The 23,014-nt window shown below is 47.3% G+C and overlaps 1 pseudogene; it reads left to right on the forward strand.

The window, feature by feature from the left end:
* Positions 1 to 23,014, forward strand: part of LOC147119731 (uncharacterized) — a 178,073-nt pseudogene that overhangs the window by 103,306 nt on the left and 51,753 nt on the right.

A 23,014-nucleotide genomic window follows, 5' to 3' on the forward strand; every position in this document is an offset into this window, starting at 1 on the left:
TAGTGCTTTTACTCTGTCTGGCAGTCACCCATTTCCTGTCTTCCTGTGCACTCTTTACCTGCAGTGTGACCACCTCATTAAACATGCTATCCACGAAGATCTCAGCTTCGCGGATGCTCCACAGTGACTCCAGCCGCAGCTCCAGCTCTGAAATGCAGATTTCGAGTAGCTTCAGCTGGAGACACTTCCTGCACATGTGTTCACCCATGACACCTAAAGTGTCCCTTACTTCCCACATAGCACAGGAGGAGCACTCCACGCAACCGAGCTGCCCTGCCATGTCCTACCATTAATTTTCTCCCTTTACTTCCTTTAAATTAAAGAATATACACTACAGACCTTACTTCCCTTTAAACACTACTTACTCTAAACTAGAGAACTTACTTTGACTTTAATGACTGGTCTGTAGAAATACTCACCAGCTTCTACTTACCAATCAGCTCCTTCCCTGGCTGTGATGTCACTTTAGCAGTTTCGCAGTTGTTGTTTGACTGCTCCCGCTCTCAGACTCTTTCCTTGGTGTAAAGTAAGAACCAATTCCTACAAGGTGAAAAGTTAGGAAAAACAAAGGCAAAGCAAGGGAGCACCTCCTTCCACTCCGCACCTGGCTCCCTGACTCACCCAGCTCGCAGCATTCTGTTTAATCCACACTCAGTGCAAAATCGCACTGCAAAGGCTGTTTTTATAGGCCCTGAAACAAAGGAGCTTGCTGGGTTCTGCTACAGGAGAACCAGTTTAATCTAGTTTCCCTAATTAACTGCATTCAGCTACTCTGAATTGTAGGCCTTGTATATACGATGGTATGAGGCACGAGTTGGGTAGGATGGATTGGTGAATGTTACTCAAAGGGTTGACAGTAGATAGGCAATGACAAACATTTCAAGATCGCATGGATGAACTACAGAATTTGATCATCCCTGTGTGGCATAAAAATAAAACAAAAAAGGTGACTCAACCGTGGCTAACAAGGGAAATTAGGGATAGAATAAGATCCAAGGAGAGGACATATAAATTGGCCAGGAAAAGCAGCAAACCTGAGGATTGGGAGCACTTTAGGATTCATCAAAGCAGGACAAAGGGATTAATTAAGAGGGGGAAAATAGAGGGGGAAAATAGAGAGCTTGCAGGGAACATAAAAACTGCCTGTAAAAGCTTCTATAGATATGTGAAGAGAAAAAAATTGGTGAATCAAGCGTAGGTCCCTTGCAGTCAGAATCAGGGGAATTACAAATGGGGAACAAAGAAATGGCAGACCAATTAAATACATACTTTGGTTCTGTCTTCACAAAGGAGGACACAAATAACCTCCCAGAGATGTCGGGGAACATAGGGTCTAATGAGAGGGAGGAATTGAATGAAATCAGTATTTGTAGGGAAATGGTGTTAGGGAAATTGATGGGATTGAAGGCCGCTAAATCCCCAGGGCCTGATGATCTACATCCTAGGGTACCTAAGGAAGTGGCCCTAGAAATAATAGATGCATTGCTGCTCATCTTCCAAACTTCTATAGACTCTGGAACAGTTCCCATGGATTGGAGGGTAGCTAATGTTACCCCACTATTCAAAAAAGGCGGTAGAGAGAAAATGGGGAATTACAGACTGGTAAGCCTGACATCGGTAGTGGGGAAAATGCTAGAGTCCATTACAAAAGAAGTCATAGCAGAGCACTTGGAAAACAGTGACAGGATCAGACAAAGTCAACATGGATTTACAAAAGGTAAATAGTGCTTGACTAATCTACTGGAATTTTTTGAGGATGTAACTGGTAGAATAGATAAGGGAGAACCAGTGGATGTGTTGTATTTGGACTTTCAGAAGGCTTTCGATATGGTCCTGCATAAGAGATTAGCGTGTAAAGTTAAGGCACATGGGATTGGGGGCAAGGTACTGACTTGGATAGAGAACTGGTTGGCAGACAGGAAGCAAAGAGTTGGAATAAACGGGTCTTTTTCTGAGTGGCAGACAGTGACTAGTGGGGTACCACAGTGATCAGTGCTAGGACCCCAGCTATTCACAATATATATTAATGATCTAGACGAGGGAACTAGATGTAATATCTCCAAGTTTGCAGATGACACAAAGCTGGGTGGGAGTGTGTGCTGTGAGGAGGATGCTGAGAAACTCCAGTATGATTTGGACAGGTTGGGTGATTGGGCAGATGCATGGCAGATGCAGTATAATGTGGATAAATGCAAGGTTATCCACTTTGGTGGCAAAAACAGGAAGGCAGCTTATTATTTGAACGGCAATAGATTGGGAGAAGGGGAAGTGCAACAAGACCTGGGTGTCCTTGTGCACCAGTCGCTGAAGGTAAGCATGCAGGTGCAGCAGGTGGTTAAGAAGCCAAATGGTATGTTGGCCTTCGTAGCGAGAGGATTCGAGTACAGGAACAAGGATGTCTTGCTGCAGTTGTACAGGGCCTTGGTGAGACCACACCTTGAGTAGTGAGTGCAGTTTTGGTCGCCTTATCTGAGGAAGGATGTTCTTGCCATGGAGGGAGTGCAGTGAAGATTCACCAGGCTGATACCTGGGAGGGCAGGAATAACGTATGAGGAGAGATTGTGTCGATTGGGTTTATACTCACTGGAGTTTAGAAGAATGAGAGGGGATCTCATTGAAACTTATAAAATTCTAACAGGACTGTACAGACTAGATGCAGGAAGGATGTTCCCGATGGCGGGGGAGTCCAGAACCAAGAGTCACAGTCTAAAGATAAGGGGTAAGCCATTTAGGACAGAAATGAGGAGGAATTTCTTCACCCAGAGAATGGTGAACCTGTGGAATTCTCTACCACAGAAGGCAGTTGAGGCCAATTCAGTAAATATATTCAAGAAGGAGTTAGATATATTTCTTAAGGCTAAAGGGATCAAGGGATATGGGGAGAAGGCAGGGACAGGGTAATTAGTTTGGATGATCAGCCATGATCTCATTGAATGGTGGAGCAGGCTCGAGGGGCCAAATGGCCTACCCCTGCTCCTATCTTCTATGTTTCTATCCCTTTATAACCCTGCTTAAAGCTGGGAAATTTAGACATTAAACAGATTCTGGAGCTCAGAAAGGACAATCTGGGGAGAGGATCGTACAGCAGGAACAGAACTTCAGCCTGGAGACAGTCCTTCAGGGCCACACTGAGAGGGGCAAACGGCACTTTCGTCTTTTTCGTCTCTCTTCACTGAACTAAAGTCGCCGTGCGGGTTAAACTTGAGGCCTGTAAGGTCCAAATGATTTCCACCCAAGGGTGTTAAAAGACATCGGACGGGTGCTCTGTGAGCCCCTTGCCCACGTCTTCAGCTCAGTAGAGTCAGTGATTGCTCCCTGAGATTGGAAGGTAGCTCACGTAGTTCCCATTTTCCAAATTGGGGATAAATCAGAGCCAGGGAACTAGAGGCCCATCAGAGTGATATCGATCACAGGGAAGGTGCCTGAAGGGATCCTAAGAGATGCTGTTTTCGATCATGGGGAAAGGGAAGGAGCCATTAGAGATATTCAACATGGCTTCCAGAAAACAAGGCCAACTTGCTTGAGTTTTGTGAAGAAGTTGCTGGGTTGGGGGATGAGGGGAATCTGGCTGACATTGTCTACCTCAGGGGAGTCAATCTCATTTTCCATGGTGGGCCGAATGTGATATCCTGGCCTTTGGCGAGGGCCACATTCAGCAAAAGTTATTAAAATAGGAATAAATGAAGATAAGCTATATCGATACTTTGAATCTTAGAATGGTTACAGCACAGAATGTGGCCATTCGGCCTGTCAAGCCCATGCCTGCTCTCTGGAAGAGCACCTCAGCTAGTCCCACTCCCCCGCCCTTTCCCCGGAGCCCTGACATTTTTTCTCCTTCAGGTCCTTATCCAATTGCCTTTTGAAAGCCATGATTGAATCTGCCTCCACCACCCTTTCAGGCAGTGCATTCCAAATCCTAACCACTCGCTGCGTAAAAGTTTTTTCTTACATCGCCTTAGTTTCTGTTGCAAATCACCTTAATTCTGTGTCCTCTGGTTCTCGATCCTTCCACCAATGGGAACAGTTTCTCTTTCTCGACTCTGTCCAGACCCCTCATGATTTTGAACACCTCTATCAAATCTCCTCTCAATCTTCTCTGCTATAAGGAGAACAGCCCGATCTTCTCCAGTCTATCCACGGAACTGAAGTCCCTCATCCCTGGAAGCATTCTTGTAAATTTTTTCTGCACCCTCTCTAAGGCCCTCAGATTCTACCTGAAGTGTGGTGCCCAGAATTGGACACAATACTCCAGAAATTTTCTCCAATTAAATATTGGATAGACCGAAGCCATTGTTTTCGGTCCCCACCACAAACTCCGTTCCCTCGCCACTGACTCCATCCCTCTCCCTAACATCTGTCTGAGGCTGAACCAGACTGTTCACAACCTTGGTGTCATATTTGACCCTGAAATGAGCTTCCGACCACATATGCGCAGCATAAAAAAGACCGCCTTTTTCCACCTCCGTAACATCGCCTGTTTCTGCCTTTGCCTCAGCTCATCCGCTGCTGAAACCCTCATCTGTGCCTTTGTTACCTCTAGACTTGACTATTCTAATACACTCCTGGCCGGCCTCCCACATTCCACTCTACGTAAATGTGAGGTCATCCAAAACTCGGCTGCCCCGTGTCCTAACTCGCACCAAGTCCCGTTCGCCCATCACCCCTGTGCTCACTGACCTACATTGGCTCCCGGTTAAGCAGCACCTAGATTTCAAAATTCTCATCCTTGTTTTCAAATCCCTCCAGGGCCTCGCCCCTCCCTATCTCTGTAATCTCCTTCAGCCCCACAACCACCCCACGCCCCCCCCCCGAGATATCTGTGCTCCTCTAATTCTGCCCTCTTGAGCATCCCTGAGTATAATCGCTCAACCATTGGTGGCCGTGCCTTCTGTTGCCTCGGCCCTAAGCTCTAGAATTCCCTGCCTAAACCTCTCCACCTCGCTACCTCTCCTTTAAGATGCACCTTTAAACTTACCTCTTTGACCAATCTTTTGGTCATCTGCCCTAATTTCTCTTTATGTGGCTCGGTGTCAAATTTTTTCTCTTATAATACTCCTGTGCAGCACCTTGTGACGTTTTAATATTTTAAAGGCGCTATATAAATACAAGTTGTTGTTGCACTCAGCCAGATTCAGTTCCTTCTGGAGAGAAGGGGAGAAACAAAATCACAGATGGTGTTATGAATATTGTTTTTAGACAGTAAGGATGGAGGGAGAGTTTGTAAAATGGAGAATTTACAGTTCAGGTGGGACAGGAGGGAAAAAATGTCTGTAGAAACTAGATTTGTCTGTTCTGAATTTCAATCCTCTTGTAAACTCCATTTGCAGGGTATTAGAAGGGGAGGATCTGCAGATGGAAACTCAAACCAAGCATTGCTTCAAGATCTGACAGGTTCACTGGATTCATCAGGACCTGAATATCATCGGCCTTTTGGAAAGAGAAGGAAAAAAACACCAATCACAGTGGGGAGAAACAGCACACATTTTATGTGTGTCGATCCTCCTTTAACAAATCGTCTAGCCTGTGAGATTCGTGCGCCCACCTGAATCAACAGTGTAAATGTGGCGACAGTGGGAATGAATGCAGTTGCCCGTCTGAGGTGTAAACTCATCAAAACAGTCACACCGGGGATAGACCATTCACCAGCTGAGTGTGGAAAGAGATTCACTCACTCATGTCACCTATTACCACACTAACATGTTCGTAATGGGGAGAATCTGTTCACTGCTCTGTATGTGGAAAGGGATTCAATCGATCATTCCATTTACTGACACGCCAACAGTCACACCCGAGTGAGACCGTTTAGATACTTCACGCGTGGGGAGGGATTGACTCCATTGTCCCACCTGTGGACACTCCAGAGTGTCCACATTGAGAACAGTTGCTTTAAATACTCTGAAAGTGAGAAAAACTTTACAAGTTCAAAGCAGCTGATGCACGATCAGCGCATTGATGCTGGAGAGAGGCTGATTCAATAACCTGTGTAAGGGAAGAAATTCACCCCACCTGCTGAGACTCCACTGAGTTCACCTGTGACTGCAGGGGTTTGGATACTGTTATTAATCACATCACAGAAATCACAGAAACCACACAGTGCAGATAGAGGCCATTTCGGCCCATCGAGCCTGCACCGACACATATCCCACCCGATCCCCGTAACCCCTACACCAACACATATCCCACACTATCCCCGTAACCCCACGTATTCAATCCCCCTAACACTAAGGGTCAATTTATCATAGCCAATCAACCTAACCCGCACATCTTTGGACTGTGGGAGGAAACCGGAGCACCCGGAGTAAACCCACGCAAACACGGGGAGAATGTGCAAACTCCACACAGACAGTCGCCCGAGGCTGGATTCGAACCCGGGTCCCTGGCGCTGTGAGGCAACAGTGCTAACCACTATGCCACCGTGCTGCCCAGGACTGAACCATGACAGAGTGTCCGTGCACTTGGGTTTCTGAATGAATTAATGATTAATTTCTCTCACGGGGTCACTAAAACTAATTGGGGCGTTCAATGGCGGGGCTGTTCCCCAGAATGCTCTGCGGGGGAGAATGTGCCTCAGTCACACTGGAGAAGCCCAGTGCGCAGGCGCAGCGCTCGCCCGTTTTTTTGGAGCATGCGCAGTGTCACTGATCAGAGCCTGGCGAGTGCGACAAGCGGACAAAGGCGGGTGAAACGATTTTGTCCCGATTACGAATCAGCGGGGCGCAGGGAGGTAACGCAGTCGGCGGGTGGGCTTAATAAACACCTCGTGCAGGCCGCAAGCCCCGAATGAGAACCTACTGGTTCCGCGTGTGCAGCTCGGAAGCTTGTTCCCGGTAAAAGGCCCAGGTTAACGGTGGCCATGTTTGTAAAGGAAAGCTGAAAGTTGCGTCACAGCGATACTCCATCATTGTGTACAGCGCATGTGCGGCCATCTTTGTAAAGGAACCCGTCGTGGGCGGAGCATCACGGTCCCAGTAAATGATCTGAACCCAGCCAGAGTCAGCACCTTCAGGGGAGGAGAGGGAGAGGAACCAGCGAGTGTAGAACTGAACCCAGCAAGAGTCAGCACCTTCAGGGGAGGCGAGGGAGGGGAACCAGTGAGTGTTGACCTGAGCCCAGCCAGAGTCAGCATCTTCAGGGGAGGAGAGGGAGGGGAACCAGTGAGTGTAGAACTGAACCCAGACAGTCAGCACCTTCAGGGGAGGAGAGGGAGGGGAACCAGTGAGTGTAGAACTGAACCCAGACAGTCAGCACCTTCAGGGAGGCGAGGGAGGGCAACCAGTGAGTGTTGAACTGAACGTAGCCAGAGTCAGCACCTTCAGGGGAGGGGAACCAGTGAGTGTGGAACTGAATCCAGCCAGAGTCAGCACCTTCAGGGGAGGAGAGGGATGGAAACCAGTGAGTATAGAACTGAACCCAGCCAGAGCCAGCACGTTCAGGGGAGAAGAGGGAGGGCAACCAGTTAGTGAACTGAACACAGCCAGAGTCAGCACCTTTAGGGGAGGAGAGGGAGGGGAACCAGTGTGTGTAGAACTGAGCCCAGCCAAAGTCAGCACCTTCAGGGGAGGAGAGGGAGGGGAACCAGTGAGTGTGGAACTGAACCCAGCCAGAGTTAGCACCTTCAGGGGGAAGAGGGAGGGGAACCAGTGAGTGTGGAACTGAACCCAGCCAGAGTCAGCACCTTCAGTGGAGGAGAGGGAGGAGAACCAGTGAGTGCAGAACTGAACCCAGCCAGAGTCAGCACCTTCAAGGGAGGAGAGGGAGGGGAACCAGTGAGTGTAGAACTGAGCCCAGGCAGAGTCAGCACCTTCAGCGGAGGAGAGGGAGGGGAACCAGTGAGTGTAGAACTGAACCCAGCCAGAGTCAGCACTTTTATACAGTCATGACGGCACAGAGGAGGCCATTTGTCCCATCAAGTCCGTGCCGGCTCTCTGTACAGCAATCCATTCAATCCCATTCTCCTGCTCTATCCCCATAGCCCTGCAAATTTATTTCCCTCAAATGCCTATCCAGTCTCCCCTTGAAAACATTAAGTGTCTCTGCTTCCACCACTTCCGTTGGCAGCAAGTTCCAGGTCCTCACCACTCACTGTGTAAAAAATTTTTTCCTCACATCCCCCTGTATCTCTTGCCCAAAACCTATATCTGCGTCCCCTCGTCCTTGTACCATCAACTAGTGGGAACAGCCTTTCCCCGTCTAGCCTATCCAAACACGTCATAATCTCGTACACCTCTATCAAATCACCCCTCAACCTCCTTTGCTCTAATGAAAACAAATCCAGCTTCTCCAACCTGTCCTTGTAGCTAAGATCCTCCATCCCCAGAACCATTCTGTTAAATCTCGTCTGCACCCTCTCAAGGGCCTTCACATCCTTCCTAAAGAGTGGTGACCAGAACTGGATGCAATACTCCAGTTGTGGCCTAACCAGCGCTTTATAAAGGTTCAGCATAACTTCTCTACTTTTGTACTGAATAGCTCTATTTATTAAGCCCAAGATCCCATATGCTTTGTTAACCATTCTCTCAATATGTCCTGCCACCTTCAGGGACCTATGCACAATAACTCCCAGGTCCCTCTGTCCCTGCACACTCTTTAAAACTGTGCCATTAAGTGTATATTGCCTCTCCCTGTTCCTTCTGCCAAAATACATCACCTCACACTTCTCTGTATTACATTCCATCTGCCACTTGTCTGCCCATTCTGCTAGCCTTTCTATGTCCTGTTGCAGTCGATTGATATCATCACTGTTTGCCACACCCCCAAGTTTGGTGCCATCGGCAAATTTAGAAATTCTACTCTGTATTCCAATATCCAGGTCATTTATATATATCAAAAAAAGCAGTGGCCCCAGCACTGGCCCTTGGGGAACACCACTGTCTACCATCCTCTAGTCTGAAAAACAGCCATTTACCACAACTCGCTGTTTTCTGTCCTTAAGCCAATTCCTTATCCAAGCTGCCACTGATCCACCTATTCCATGAGCCTCAATTTTGTTAACAATTCTTCTATGTGGTACTTTGACAAACGCCTTCCGAAAATCCGTGTAAACAACATCCACTGCATTCCCTTCATCAATCCTCTCTGTTACTTCATCAAAAAATTCAATTAGATTAGTCAAACACGATCTGCCTTTTCCAAACCTGTGTTGGCTCTCCTTAATTAGTTTAAATGTCTCCAAATGCCTGTTAATTTTTTTCCTCGATTATTGTTTCTAAAACTTTACCCACCACTGATGTTAAACTGACCGGCCTGTAGTTACTAGGATTGTCCTTACACACTTTCTTGAACAATGGGGTCACATTTGCCACTTTCCAATCCTCAGGCCCCTCCCCCACATCTAGGGAAGGTTGGAAAATTATGGCAAGCCCTTCTGCTATCTCCTTCCCCAATTCCCTTAGCAACCAGGGATGCAAGCCATCTGGTATTTGATTTAAACTCTCCACACTTTGAATTTCTCACCATCTCTCCTGAAGGCGCTGGTAAAAGTAAAGCATATGGTTAACATCCCGCACAATTGTAACAGAAAAGGCCCAGAGCTGGGCCACCTTGTACAGTCCCAGGGTTAGAATCCCCATGTACAGTCCCAGGGTTAGAATCCCCATGTACAGTCCCTGGGTTAGAATCCCCATGTACAGTCCCAGGGTTAGAATCTCCATGTACAGTCCCAGGGCTGGAATCCCCATGTACAGTCCCAGGGTTAGAATCCCCACGTACAGTCCCAGGATTGGAATCCCCATGTCCAGTCCCAGGGTTAGAATCCCCATGTACAGTCCCAGGGTTGGAATCCCCAGGTACAGTCCGAGGGTTGGAATCCCCTTGTACAGTCCCAGGGTTGGAATCCCCATGTGCAGTCCCAGGGTTGGAATCCCCATGTACAGTCCCAGGGTTAGAATCCCCATGTACAATCCCAGGGTTGGAATCCCCATGTACAGTCCCAGGGTTAGAATCCCAATGTACTGTCCAAGGGTTGGAATCCCCATGTACTCTCCCAGGTTTAGAATCCCCATGTATAGTCCCAGGGTTAGAATCCCCAAGTACAGTCCCAGGGTTAGAATCCCCATGTACAGTCCCAGGGTTAGAATCCCCATGTAGAGTCCCAAGGGTTGGAATCCCCATGTACTCTCCCAGGGTTGGAATCCCCAATACAATCCCAGGGTTAGAATCCGCATGTACAGTCCCAGGGTTAGAATCCCCATGTACAATCCCAGGGTTGGAATCCCCATGTACTCTCCCAGGGTTGGAATCCCCATGTACAGTCCCAGGGTTAGAATCCCCATGTACAGTCCCAGGGTTGGAATCCGCATGTACAGTCCCAGGGTTAGAATCCCCATGTACAGTCCCAGAGTTAGAATCCCCATGTACAGTCCCAGGGTTGGAATCCCCATGTACAGTCCCAGGGTTGGAATCCCCATGTACAGTCCCAGATTTGGAAACCCCATGTACAGTCCCAGGGTTGGAATCCCCATGTACAGTCCCAGGGTTAGAATCCCCATGTACAGTCCCAGATTTGGAATCCCCATGTACAGTCCCAGGGTTAGAATCCTCATGTACAGTCCCAGATTTGGAATCCACATGTACAGTCCCAGGGTTGGAATCCCCATGTACAGTCCCAGAGTTAGAATCCCCATGTACAGTCCCAGATTTGGAAACCCCATGTACGTCCCAGGGTTGGAATCCCCATGTACAGTCCCAGGGTTAGAATCCCCATATACTGTCCCAGATTTGGAATCCCCATGTACAGTCCCAGGGTTAGAATCCCCATGTACAGTCCCAGATTTGGAATCCCCATGCACAGTCCCAGGGTTTGAATCCTCATGTACAGTCCCAGATTTGGAATCCCCATGTACAGTCCCAGGGTTGGAATCCCCATGTACAGTCCCAGAGTTAGAATCCCCATGTACAGTCCCAGGGTTGGAATCCCCATGTACAGTCCCAGGGTTGGAGACCCCATGTACAGTCCCAGGGTTCAAACCCCATACACATTCCCAGGGTTAGAATCCCCATGTACAGTCCCAGGGTTGGAATCCCCATGTACAGTCCCAGGGTTCGAATCCCCATGTACAGTCCCAGGGTTAGAATCCCCATGTACAGTGCAAGGGTTAGAATCCCCATGTACAGTCCCAGGATTAGAATCCCCATGTACAGTCCCAGGGTTAGAATCCCCATGTACAGTCCCAGGGTTGGAATCCCCATGTACAGTCCCAGGGTTAGAATCCCCATGTCCAGTCCCAGGGTTGGAATCCCCATGTACAGTCCCAGGGTTAGAATCCCCATGTGCAGTCCCAGGGATGGAATCCCCATGTACAGTCCCAGAGTTAGAATCCCCACGTACAGTCCCAGGGTTGGAATCCCCATGTACAGTCCCAGGGTTGGAATCCCCATGTACAGTCCCAGGGTTGGAATCCCCGTGTACAGTCCCAGGGTTGGAATCCCCATGTACAGTCCCAGGGTTGGAATCCCCATGTACAGTCCCAGATTTGGAAACCCCATGTACAGTCCCAGGGTTGGAATCCCCATGTACAGTCCCAGGGTTAGAATCCCCATGTACAGTCCCTGATTTGGAATCCCCATGTACAGTCCCTGATTTGGAATCCCCATGTACAATCCCAGGGTTGGAATCCCCATGTACAGTCCCAGGTTTGGAATCCCCATGTACAGTCCCAGGGTTAGAATCCCCATGTACAGTCCCAGGGTTAGAACCCCCATGTACAGTCCCTGATTTGGAATCCCTATGTACAATCCCAGGGTTGGAATCCCCATGTACAATCCCAGGGTTGGAATCCCCATGTACAGTCCCAGATTTGGAATCCCCATGTACAGTCCCAGGGTTAGAATCCCCATGTACAGTCCCTGATTTGGAATCCCTATGTACAATCCCAGGGTTGGAATCCCCATGTACAATCCCAGGGTTGGAAGCCCCATGTACAGTCCCAGATTTGGAATCCCCATGTACAGTCCCAGGGTTGGAATCCCCATGTACAGTCGCAGGGTTGGAAACCCCATGTACAGTTGCAGATTTTGAATCTCCATATACAGTCCCAGGGTTGGAATCCCCATGTACATTTCCAGGGTTGGAATCCCCATGTACAGTCCCAGGGTTGGAATCCCTCAGCAACACCGAGTGCGGGTCTCAGGCCCTGAGTCAGAGCCGGTGGACGTGCGGCCAGGACCCCGGCACCATTAACCCCAGGGTGCAGCACCTCCCCCAGACAAGAAAGACGACAACTTGCATTTATACAGCAGAGGGAGCAATTCAGAGCCGGTTAGCATCAGGGTGGGCGGTGAATGTGGAACTCGATCCCTGGCCTCCTGTGTCGGGCTTTCTTGTTGCATCAGTTTGAGCTGGAGTGGAGAGGGGGGAGAAGCTGCTGGGTTTAACCCCCAGTACCTCTGAGCCCGGTGGGACCCAACAGTTTCCAATGTAGGACTGTGAAGGGAGGTGGATTCTAGGGGAGAATAAGTTACTGAACAGACACTTTACGTACAGTGGAAAAGATTATCGTTTTAGAAGCAAGTGTTTCTGTCAAGGCTTTCAATCCATTTTATATATATATATTTTGTAATTCATTTGATGTGGGTGTCACTAGCAAGGCCAGCAGATATTGCCAGTCCCCAGTTGCCCGTTGAGACGGTGATGCTGGGCCTTCTTCTTGAACCTCTGTAGTCCGTGTGGTGAAGGTACTCTCAGAATGCTGTTAGGTGAGGAGTTCCAGGATTTTCCCCCAGCGACGATGTAGAAACGGCGATATATGCCCAAGTCAGGACAGTGCGTGACTTGGAGGGAAACTGAGAGGTGATGGTGTTCCCATGCACCTGCTGCCCTTGTCCTTCTAGGTGGTGGAGGTCGTGTGTTTGGGAGGTGCTGTCAAAGTTCTAGTTGAGTTACAGATGTATAAAGTTGCTCTCCTTCACACCTCCCCCTCCCACCTCACTCTCCCTCCTCCCATAGGGGCCAGAGTCTTGTGTAGGCCCAGACCGGGTGGTGGGTTCCCTTCTCTGAAGGACATGAGTGAACCAGTTGGGTTTTCATGACAATCCGGCAGCTTTCATGGTCACTTTTTTCTAGTGCCGGCCCCACAACTTCCCAGATTTATTCAGCTCAATTTCACAACCAGCCTTTGTATTTTTGTGGGTTCTCTCTCACCCTCCCTTTTTCCTGTTTGAAATTCATTTTACAGGGTGTTCGAAGGGGAGGATTTGCAGACGGGAAACTCAAACCGAACATCACTTCAATATCTGACTGAGTCGCTCAATTCATCAGGACCTTTGAGCATGGAAGCAGAAAGCACCATTCAGAGTGGGGAGAAACCATACACGTGTTCTGTGTGTGGACGAGGCTTCAGTCGATCCTCTGACCTGTCGAGTCACAAGCGCAGTCACACCGAGGGGAGGCCGTTCACCTGCTTCGAGTGTGGGAAGGGTTTCACTCAGTCATCCCACCTGCTGACACACCAGCGAGTTCACACTGGGGAGAGGCCATTCACCTGTTCTGAATGTGGGAAGGGATTCACTCTGTCATCCGACCTGCTGACACACCAGCGAATTCACACCGGGGAGAGGCCATTCACCTGCTCTGAGTGTGGAAAGGGATTCACTCGGTCATCCAACCTGCTGATACACCAGCGAGTTCACACCGGGGAGAGACCGTTCACCTGCTTCGAATGTGGGAAGGGATTCACTAATTCATCCCACCTGTTGACACACCAGCGAGTTCACACTGACGAGAGACGTTTTAAATCCCGGTCTGTGGAAAGTGCTATAAAAGTTCCGGGGAACTGACACGCCATCAACGTGTTCACACTGACGAGAGACCGTTCAGGCGCTCTCACTGCGGGAGTGGGTTCAGGCAATCATCTCACCTCACTATACACCAGCGCACTCACACCAGGGAGATGCCGTTCACTTGCTCTGAGTGTGGAAAGGGATTCACTCGGTCATCCAGCCTGCTGAAACACCAGCGAGTTCACACCGGGGAGAGACCGTTCACCTGTTCCGAGTGTGGGATGGGATTCACTCTATCATCCCACCTGCTGACACACCAGCGAATTCACACCGGGGAGAGACCGTTCACCTGCTCTGAGTGTGGGAAGGGATTCATTTGGTCATCCAACCTGCTGAGACACCAGCGAGTTCACACCGGGGAGAGGCCGTTCACCTGCTCTGAGCATGGGAAGGGATTCAGTCGGTGATCCCACCTTCTGACACACCACCGAGTTCACAAGTGACTGCAGGGGTTGGATTCTGCTGTTATTTCTGCTGTTAATCACATCCCGGACTGAATCGTGTTCACACTGACAGTTGGGGTTTGTTTCTGCTGATGTTAATAGCCCCTGTAACTGGGCTGGAGTTTAAATTTCTGGATATGTGTCAAATAAATCAGTTTTGCTTTAAACACATTGTTGTTGATTCTTGTCATTCCCACCTGAGTGTTTAGCATCACCTGGCTGGAGCTCCGAAAGGACAATCTGGGGGGAGGATCGTACGGCGGGAACAGAACTACAGCCTGGACACAGTCCGTCAGGGCCACACTGAGAGGGGCAAACGGCACTTTGGTCTTTCTCGTCTCTCTTCACTGAAAGGAAAGTTGCCGGGCAGATTAAGAACTAAGAAAAGATCATAAGAATTAGGAGCAGGAGTGGGTCACATGGCCCCTCGAGCCTGCTCCGCCATTCAATAAGATCATGGCTGATCATCCTCCTCAACTCCACTTTCCCGCCCAGTCTCCATTTCCCTTGATTCCCCTAGAGTCCAAAAATGTATCGATCTCAGCCTTGAATATACTCAAAGACTCAGCATTCACGGCCCTCTGGGGCAGAGAATTCCAAAGATTCACAACCTTCTGAATGAAGAAATTCCTCCTCATCTCAGTCTTAAATGGCCGACCCCTTATCCTGAGACTATGCCCCCTAGTTCTAGACACTCCAGCCAGGGGAACAACCTCTCAGCATCTACCCTGTCAATCCCCTTCAGAATCGTATATGTTTCAATGAGATCACCTCTCATTCTTCTAAACTCCAGAGAGTATAGGCCCATTCTACTCAATCTCTCATCATAGGACAGCCCTCTCATCCCAGGAATAAATCTAGTCAACCTTCCTCGCACCGCCTCCAAGGAAAGTATATCCTTCCTTAGATAAGGAGACTAAAACTGTGCACAGTACTCCAGGTGTGTGGTATCACCAAGGCCCTGTACAATTGTAGCAAGACTTCCTTACTCCTATACTCCAACCCCCTTGCAATAAAGGCCAACATACCATTTGCCTTCCTTTTTGCTTGCTGTACCTGAATGCTAGATTTCTGTGTTTCTTGCACGAGGACACCCAAATCTCTCTGAACACCAACATTTGAAAGTTTCTCACCATTTAAAATATATTCTGTTTTTCTATTCTTCCTACCAAAGTGAATAACCTCACATTTCTCGACATTATACTCCATCTGCCACCTTACTGCCCACTCACTTAGTCTAGCTATATCTCTTTGCAGACCTATATCCCTTTAATCTTGAGGCCACTAAGGAATGTGTCCCAGCCGCTCTCTCCATGGGTCAGAGCTCCTAGGCACGGAACAGAAGGCTCCTTTACAACTGTGTTTAGAGTCAGGAAGAACAACGGTGAATGCTGGAAACGTGCTGTCAAATCAGAGATTGATGTCAAACTGCGATCTGTACCTCACTGAAAGTGAAACGGCAGGGTTAAGTTTCCAGTCTAAAAATGACTGGTAATTATTCCACGAAGATTTAATATGTGTGTGACAGTCCTGAGTCTACCATTTTAAGGCAGGTGTTAGCTCATTTAAAATAAACCCGTTTAAAATAAAGTTTGCATTAAAATAGCAGAGGGAGGAGTTCACAGGAGCCTGTTAACTCCTGGTACAATTACACAACGGACATTTGATCTCCAGATAAAGAAGGACCTGCAGCGTGTTTCCAGGAATTCCCTGTTTTATTGATGTGTGCATGTTAGACACCAGGATAACTCAAAATGCACGATCTGGAACATCCATGGGGTGCGATCCCGACAGTTACTCTGGGATCACTCCCGCTGTGGAACTCCACCACTGACCCTGCTGAAGGTTGTAGGCTCAGGGAGTGGGGCCTCCAGGAGTGGACTGTGAGAAAGCTGGGTTTCAGTATCCTGACACATATATGGTGAGGAACCAGAGGAATCCTTACTAAGGAACTGGCTGAGGTTTTATCCACAGGGATGAGTTGGGATTGGATGGGATGATTGATTGATTTATTTATTTAATGGTTTGAAGCATCGGTCTAGTCTTGTTAATAACTGTCAGAAGCTGTATGCAATGTCTAATTGATGAGGGATTATGTGGGTAATATCTGTGTTGAAAGGACGGGGTGAACCTTGTAACAATCCCCCAAAGATGAGCTGGGATTGAGGGGCAGGACTGAAGGTGAGCAATAGTGCTCTGCACTTTGCACTAATTAGTGACACACTCTGTGTGTTAAAGTTTACTAATTCACACTTGTGTTGTGCTGTGCCGATTGCTCCCAGTTTGTGAATGGTCAGGATTGTTTTGCTGCAGTATTTTCTATTGAGCTTTGGCGGGACCCACTGATTGGGTGAGACAGAGCCTGGAACCGTGACCTCACAGCACCGCCGGATGGGCGGCCGCAGGGTCCTAATACCCACCGGGTGCACCAGCTCTCAGCGGGTTCAGAGCAACAACTGAAAAGAGCCTCACAGTGTTTGCTGTGTGTGTACAAAGCTCGTCATTCTGAATGTGTGCAAGCACATTCCACACAGAGAAATCATTATCTTCAGACATTATTGATCAGCATTTTATTTCCTGTATTCACAGTGTAACTTCAGAGTGCTGAATCCCTTTAACATTTATTGATAACCCATTGTCTTGTGGGCTCTTGTTTAGAAAGTGATGTCACAATGACCATTCCGTTCCCAAGGTGAGCCTGTCTGTCCGCAGTATTCAGTGGAAAGGGGATTAAATCACACCGAGGATAATGAGCAGCCACCCACCAGCAGGACACAAAGAGGCTGCAAAGGGATATTGACAGGTTAAGTGAGTGGGCAAGAAGGTGGCAGATGGAGTATAATGTGGAGAAATGTGAGGTTATTCACTTTGGTAGGAAGAATAGAAAAACAATATTTTTTAAATGGTGAGAAATTATCAAATGTTGTTGTTCAGAGGGATTTGGGTTTCCTTGTACACAAATCACAGAGAGTTAGCCTGCAGGTACAGCAAGTAATTAGGAAGGCAAATGGCATGTTGGCCTTTATTGCAAGGGGGTTGGAATAGAAGAGTAAGGAAGTCTTACTACAATTGTACGGGGCTTTGGTGAGACCACACCTGGAGTTCTGTGGACAGTTTTGGTCTCTGTACCTAAGGAAGGATATACAGGCCTTAGAGAGGGTGCAACGAAGGTTGACGAGATTGATTCCTGGGATGAGAGGGCTGTCCTATGATGAGAGATTGAGTAGATTGGGCCTATACTCTCTGGAGTTTAGAAGAATGAGAGGTGATCTCATTGAAACATGTAAGATTCTGAGAGGGCTTGACAGGGTAGATGCTGAGAGGCTGCTTCCCCTGGCTGGAGAGTCTAGAACTAGGGAGCATAGTCTCAGTATAAGGGGAGGTCATTTAGGACTGAGATGAGAGGGTTGTGAATCTTTGGAATTCTCTGCCCCAGAAGGCCGTGGATGCTCAGTTGTTGAGTATATTCATGGCTGAGATCAGTAGATTTTTGGATATTAAGGGAATTAAGGGATATACGGAGTGGGTGGGAAAGTGGAGTCGAGTTCAAAGGTCAGCCATGATCTTATTGAATGGTGGAGCAGGATCAAGTGGCCGTATGGCCTACTCCTGCTCCTATCCTGTGTAGTCCCACACTCCAGCTTTTTCCCATATCATTGCAAATTACTCCTCTTCAAGTACGTGAAAATAGAATGAGAGTAAACTAGCAAGAAATATGAAAACAGGTTGTAAGTGCTTCTACAAGTATGTAAAAAGGAAGAGAGAAGCAAAAGAAAACATTGGTCCCTTAGGGGCTGAGACAAGAGAAATTATATTGGGGAACAAGGAAATGGCAGAGATTTTAAACAAATATTGTATATCTGTCTTCATAGTAGAAGACACAAAAAGCAGACCCAAAATAGTGGGGAACCAAGGGGCTAATAAGAGTGAGGAACTTAAAGTAATGAATATCAGTAGAGAAAAAGTACTTGAGAAACTAATGGGACTAAAATCTGACAAATCCCAATGAGCTGACGGCCTACATCTGAGGGTTCTAAAAGAGGTGGCTGCAGAGATAGTGGATGCATTGGTTGTGATCTTCCAAAATTTCCCAGGTTCTAGAACAGCCCCAGCAGATTGGAAGGTAGCAAATGTAACACCGCTATTCAAGAAAGGAGGGAGAGAAAAAACAGGGAACTACAGGCCAGTTAGCCTGACATCAGTCGTTGGGAAAATGCTGGAATCCACTGTTAAGGAAATGGTAACAGGACACTGAGAAAATAATAACATGATTAGGCAGAGTCAACATGGTTTTATAAGGTAAATCGTGTTTAACAAATTTATTAGAGTTTTTTGAGGATAAAGGGGAACCAGTGGATGTAGTATATTTGGATTTCCAAAAGGTATTCGATAAGGTGCGACATAAAAGGTTGCTACTCAAGATATGGGCTCGTGGGGTTGGGGGTAATATATTAGCATGGATAGAGATTGGTTAACGGGCAGAAATCAGGGAGTGGGGATAAATGGGTCATTTTCCATTTGCCAGGCTGTAACTGGTGGGGTGCTGCAAGGATCAGTGCTTGGACCTCTGCTATTTACAATCTATATCAATGACTTTGATGAAGGGACCGAGTGCAATGTATCCAAGTTTGTTGACAATACAAATCTAGGTGGGACAGTAAGCTGTGAGCAGAACACAAAGAGCCTGCAAAGGGATATAGACCGGTTAAGCGAGTGGGCAACAGGGTGGCAGATGCAGTATAATGTGGAGAAATGTGAGGTTATTCACTTTGGTTGGAACTATAGAAAAACAGAATATTTTTTATACGGTCGGAGTGATCATAATATGATCGAATTCTTCATTAAGATGGTTAAGAAGGCAAATGGCATGTTGGCCTTCGTGGCGAGAGGGTTTGAGTACAGGAACAAGGATGTCTTGCTGCACTTGTACAGGGCCTTGGTGAGACCACACCTTGAGTGTTGTGTGCAGTTTTGGTCGCCTTATCTGAGGAAGGATGTTCTTGCCATGGAAGGAGTGCAGCGAAGATTCACCAGACTGATAGCTGGGATGGCAGGAATGATGTATGAGGAGAGATTGGGTCGATTGGGCTTGTACTCACTGGAGTTTAGAAGAATGAAAGGGGATCTCATTGAAACTTATAAAATTCTGACAGGACTGGACAGACAAGATGCAGGAAGGATGTTCCCGATGGCCTGGGAGTCCAGAACCAGGGGTCACAGTCTAAGGATAAGGGGTAGGCCATTTAGGATAGAAATGAGGAGGAATTTCTTCACCCAGAGAGTGGTGAACCTGTGGAATTCTCTACCACAGAAGGCAGTAGAGACCAATACATTAAATATATTCAAGAAGGAGTTGGATATATTTCTTAAGGCTAAAGGGATCAAGGGGTATGGGGAGAAAGCAGGGACCAGGTACTGAATTTGGTTGATCAGCCATGATCGCATTGAATGGCAGAGCAGGCTCGAGGGGCTGAATGGCCTACTCCTGCTCCTATCTTCTATGTTTCTATGATTGGGAGCAGTTTAGGATTCAACAAGGGAGGACAAAGAGATTAATTAAGAAGGGGAAAATAGAATATGAGAGTAAGCTTGCAGGAACATAAAAACTGACTGTAAAAGCTTTTATAGATATGTGAAGAGAAAAAGATTGGTGAAGTCAAGTGTAGGTCCCTTGCAGTCAGAATCAGGGGAATTTATAATGGGAAACAAAGAAATGGCAGACCAATTAAATATATATTTTGGTTCTGTCTTCACAAAGGAGGACACAATTAACCTCCCAGAGATGTTGGGGAATATAGGGTCTGATGAAAGGGAGGAACTGAAAGAAATCAGTATTTGTAGGGAAATGGTGTTAGGGAAATTGATGGGATTGAAGGCCGATAAATCCCCAGGGCCTGATAATCTACATCCTAGGGTACTTAAGGAAGTGGCCCTAGAAATAGTAGATGCATTGCTGATCATCTTCCAACATTCGATGGAATCTGGAACAGTACCCATGGATTGGAGGGTAACTAATGTTACCCCACTATTCAAAAAAGGTGGTAGAGAGAAAATGGGGAACTACAGGCCGCTAAGCCTGACATCGGTAGTGGGGAAAATGCTAGAGTCCATTATAAAAGATGTAATAGCAGAGCACTTGGAAAAAAGTGACAGGATCGGACAAAGTCAACATGGATTTACAAAAGGTAAATCGTGCTTGACTAATCTACTGGAATTTTTTGAGGATGTAACTGGTAAAATAGATAAGGGAGAGCAAGTGGATGTGGTGTATTTGGACTTTCAGAAAGCTTTTGATAAGGTCCCGCATAAGAGATTAGCGAGTAAAGTTAAGGCATTTGGGATTGGGGGCAAGGTATTGACTTGGATAGAGAACTGGTTGGCAGACAGAAAGCAAAGAGTTGGAATAAACGGGTCTTTTTCCGAGTGGCAGGCAGTGACTAGTGGGGTACCGCAGGGATCAGTCCTTGGACCCCAGCTATTCACAATATATATTAATGATCTAGACAAGGGAACTAGATGTAATATCTCCAAATTTGCAGACGACACAAAGCTGGGTGGGCGTGTGTGCTCTGAGGAGGATGCCGAGAAACTCCAGGATGATTTGGACAGGTTGGGCGATTGGGCAAAAGCATGGCAGATGCAATATAACGTGGATAAATGCGAGGTTATCCAATTTGGTGGCAAAAACAGAAAGGCAGATTATTATCTGAATGGCAATAGATTGGGAGAAGGGGAAGTGCTACGAGACCTGGGTGTCCTTGTGCACCAGTCGCTGAAGGTAAGCATGCAGGTGCAGCAGGCGGTTAAGAAGGCAAATGGTATGTTGGCCTTCGTAGTGAGAGGGTTTGAGTACAGGAACAAGGATGTCTTGCTGCAGTTGTACAGGGCCTTGGTGAGACCACATCTTGAGTATTGTGTGCAGTTTTGGTCGCCTTGTCTGAGGAAGGATGTTCTTGCCATGGAAGGAGTTCAGTGAAGATTCACCAGGCTGATACCTGGGATGGCAGGAATGATGTATGAGGAGAGATTGGGACGATTGGGCTTGTACTCACTGGAGTTTAGAAGAATGAGAGGGGATCTCATTGAAACATATAAAATTCTGACAGGACTGGACAGACTAGATGCAGGAACGATGTCCCCGATGGTCGGGGAGTCCAGAACCAGGGGTCACAGTCTAAGGATAAGGGGTAGGCCATTTAGGACAGAAATTAGGAGGAATTTCTTCACCCAGAGAGTGGTGAACCTGTGGAATCCTCTACCACAGAAGGCAGTGGAGGCCAGTTCATTAAATATATTCAAGAAGGAGTTGGATATATTTCTTAAGGCTAAAGGGATCAAGGGGTATGGGGAGAAAGCAGGGACCAGGTACTGAATTTGGATGATCAGCCATGATCGCATTGAATGGCGGAGCAGGCTCGAGGGGCCGAATGGCTTACTCCTGCTCCTATCTTCTATGTTTCTATGAAGAAATTCCTCCTCATCTCGGTCTCAAATGGCCTACCCCTTATCCTGAGACTATGCCCCCTAGTTCGAGACACTCCAGCCAGGGGAAACTATCTCGCAGCATCTACCCTGTCAATCCCCCTCAGAATCTTGTATGTTTCAATGAGATCACCTCTCATTCTTCTAAACTCCAGAGAGGTCGGACCAGTGTTCAAAAAGTTATATCATAACTTCCTTGCTTTTGTACTCTATGCCTCTATTTATGAAGTCCAAGATCCCGTATGCTTTTTAACCGCTTTCTCAACCTACCCTGCCACCTTCAACAATTTGTGCACTGGTCTCCCTGTTCAGGCACCCCCTTTAGAATTGTACCCTTTACTTTATATTGCCTGCACTCGTTCTTCCTACCAAAATGTAAAGGTTAACTAATTGCACCCAGCCAGATTCAGTTCCTTCTGGAGAGAAGGGGAGACACAAAATCCCAGATGATGTAATGAATGTTGTTTTTAGACAGTAAGGATGAAGGGAGAGTGTGTAGAATGGGGAATTTACAGCTTAGGGGGGACAGGAGGGTAAAGGATGTTGTATAGAAACTAGATTTGTCTGTTCTGAAGTTCTATTCCGTTGTAAGCACCATATGAGGTTATTAGAAGCGGAGGATCTGCAGATGGAAACTGAATCCAAACATTACGTCAAGATCTGACAGATTCATCTGATTCATCAGGAGCTGAATATTATCGGCCTTTGGATATAGAAGGAAAAAGCACCAATCACAGCGGGGAGAAACAGGACAAGTGTTCTGTGCCTGGATCCACTTTTAACAAATCGTCCATCCTGTGAGACTCGTGCACCCACCTGGATTAACAGTGTAAATGTGGGGAATGTGGGAACAGATTCAGTTGCCCGTCTGAGTTGGAAACTCATCGAAACAGTCAGACCGAGGAGAGTCTGTTCACCAGCTGAGTGTGGAAAGAGAGTCATTCACTTATCTCATCTATTCCCGCACTAACATGTTCGTAAAGGGGAGAATCCATTCACTGCTCTGTATCTGGAAAGTGATTCTATCGATCATCCCATTTACTGACACACCAGCACAGTCACACCGGAGAGACAGTTTAGATACTTCATGTGTGGGAAGGGATTCACTCCGTTGTCCTACCTGTTGACACTCCAGGGTGTCCACATTGAGAACAGTTGCTTTAAATACTCCGACTGTGAGAAAAGCTTTTCAAGTTCAAAGCAGAGAGGCTGTTTCAATATCCTGCGTGTGGGAAGAAATTTACCCCACCTGCTGAGACTCCAGTGAGTTCACATGTGACTGCAGGGGTTTGGAATCTGTTATTAATCACATC

This window comes from Somniosus microcephalus, chromosome 4 (genome assembly GCF_052327205.1).
Source record: "Somniosus microcephalus isolate GS21.2 chromosome 4, FLI_Smic_1.0, whole genome shotgun sequence".
In the NCBI taxonomy this organism is placed as follows: domain Eukaryota; kingdom Metazoa; phylum Chordata; class Chondrichthyes; order Squaliformes; family Somniosidae; genus Somniosus; species Somniosus microcephalus.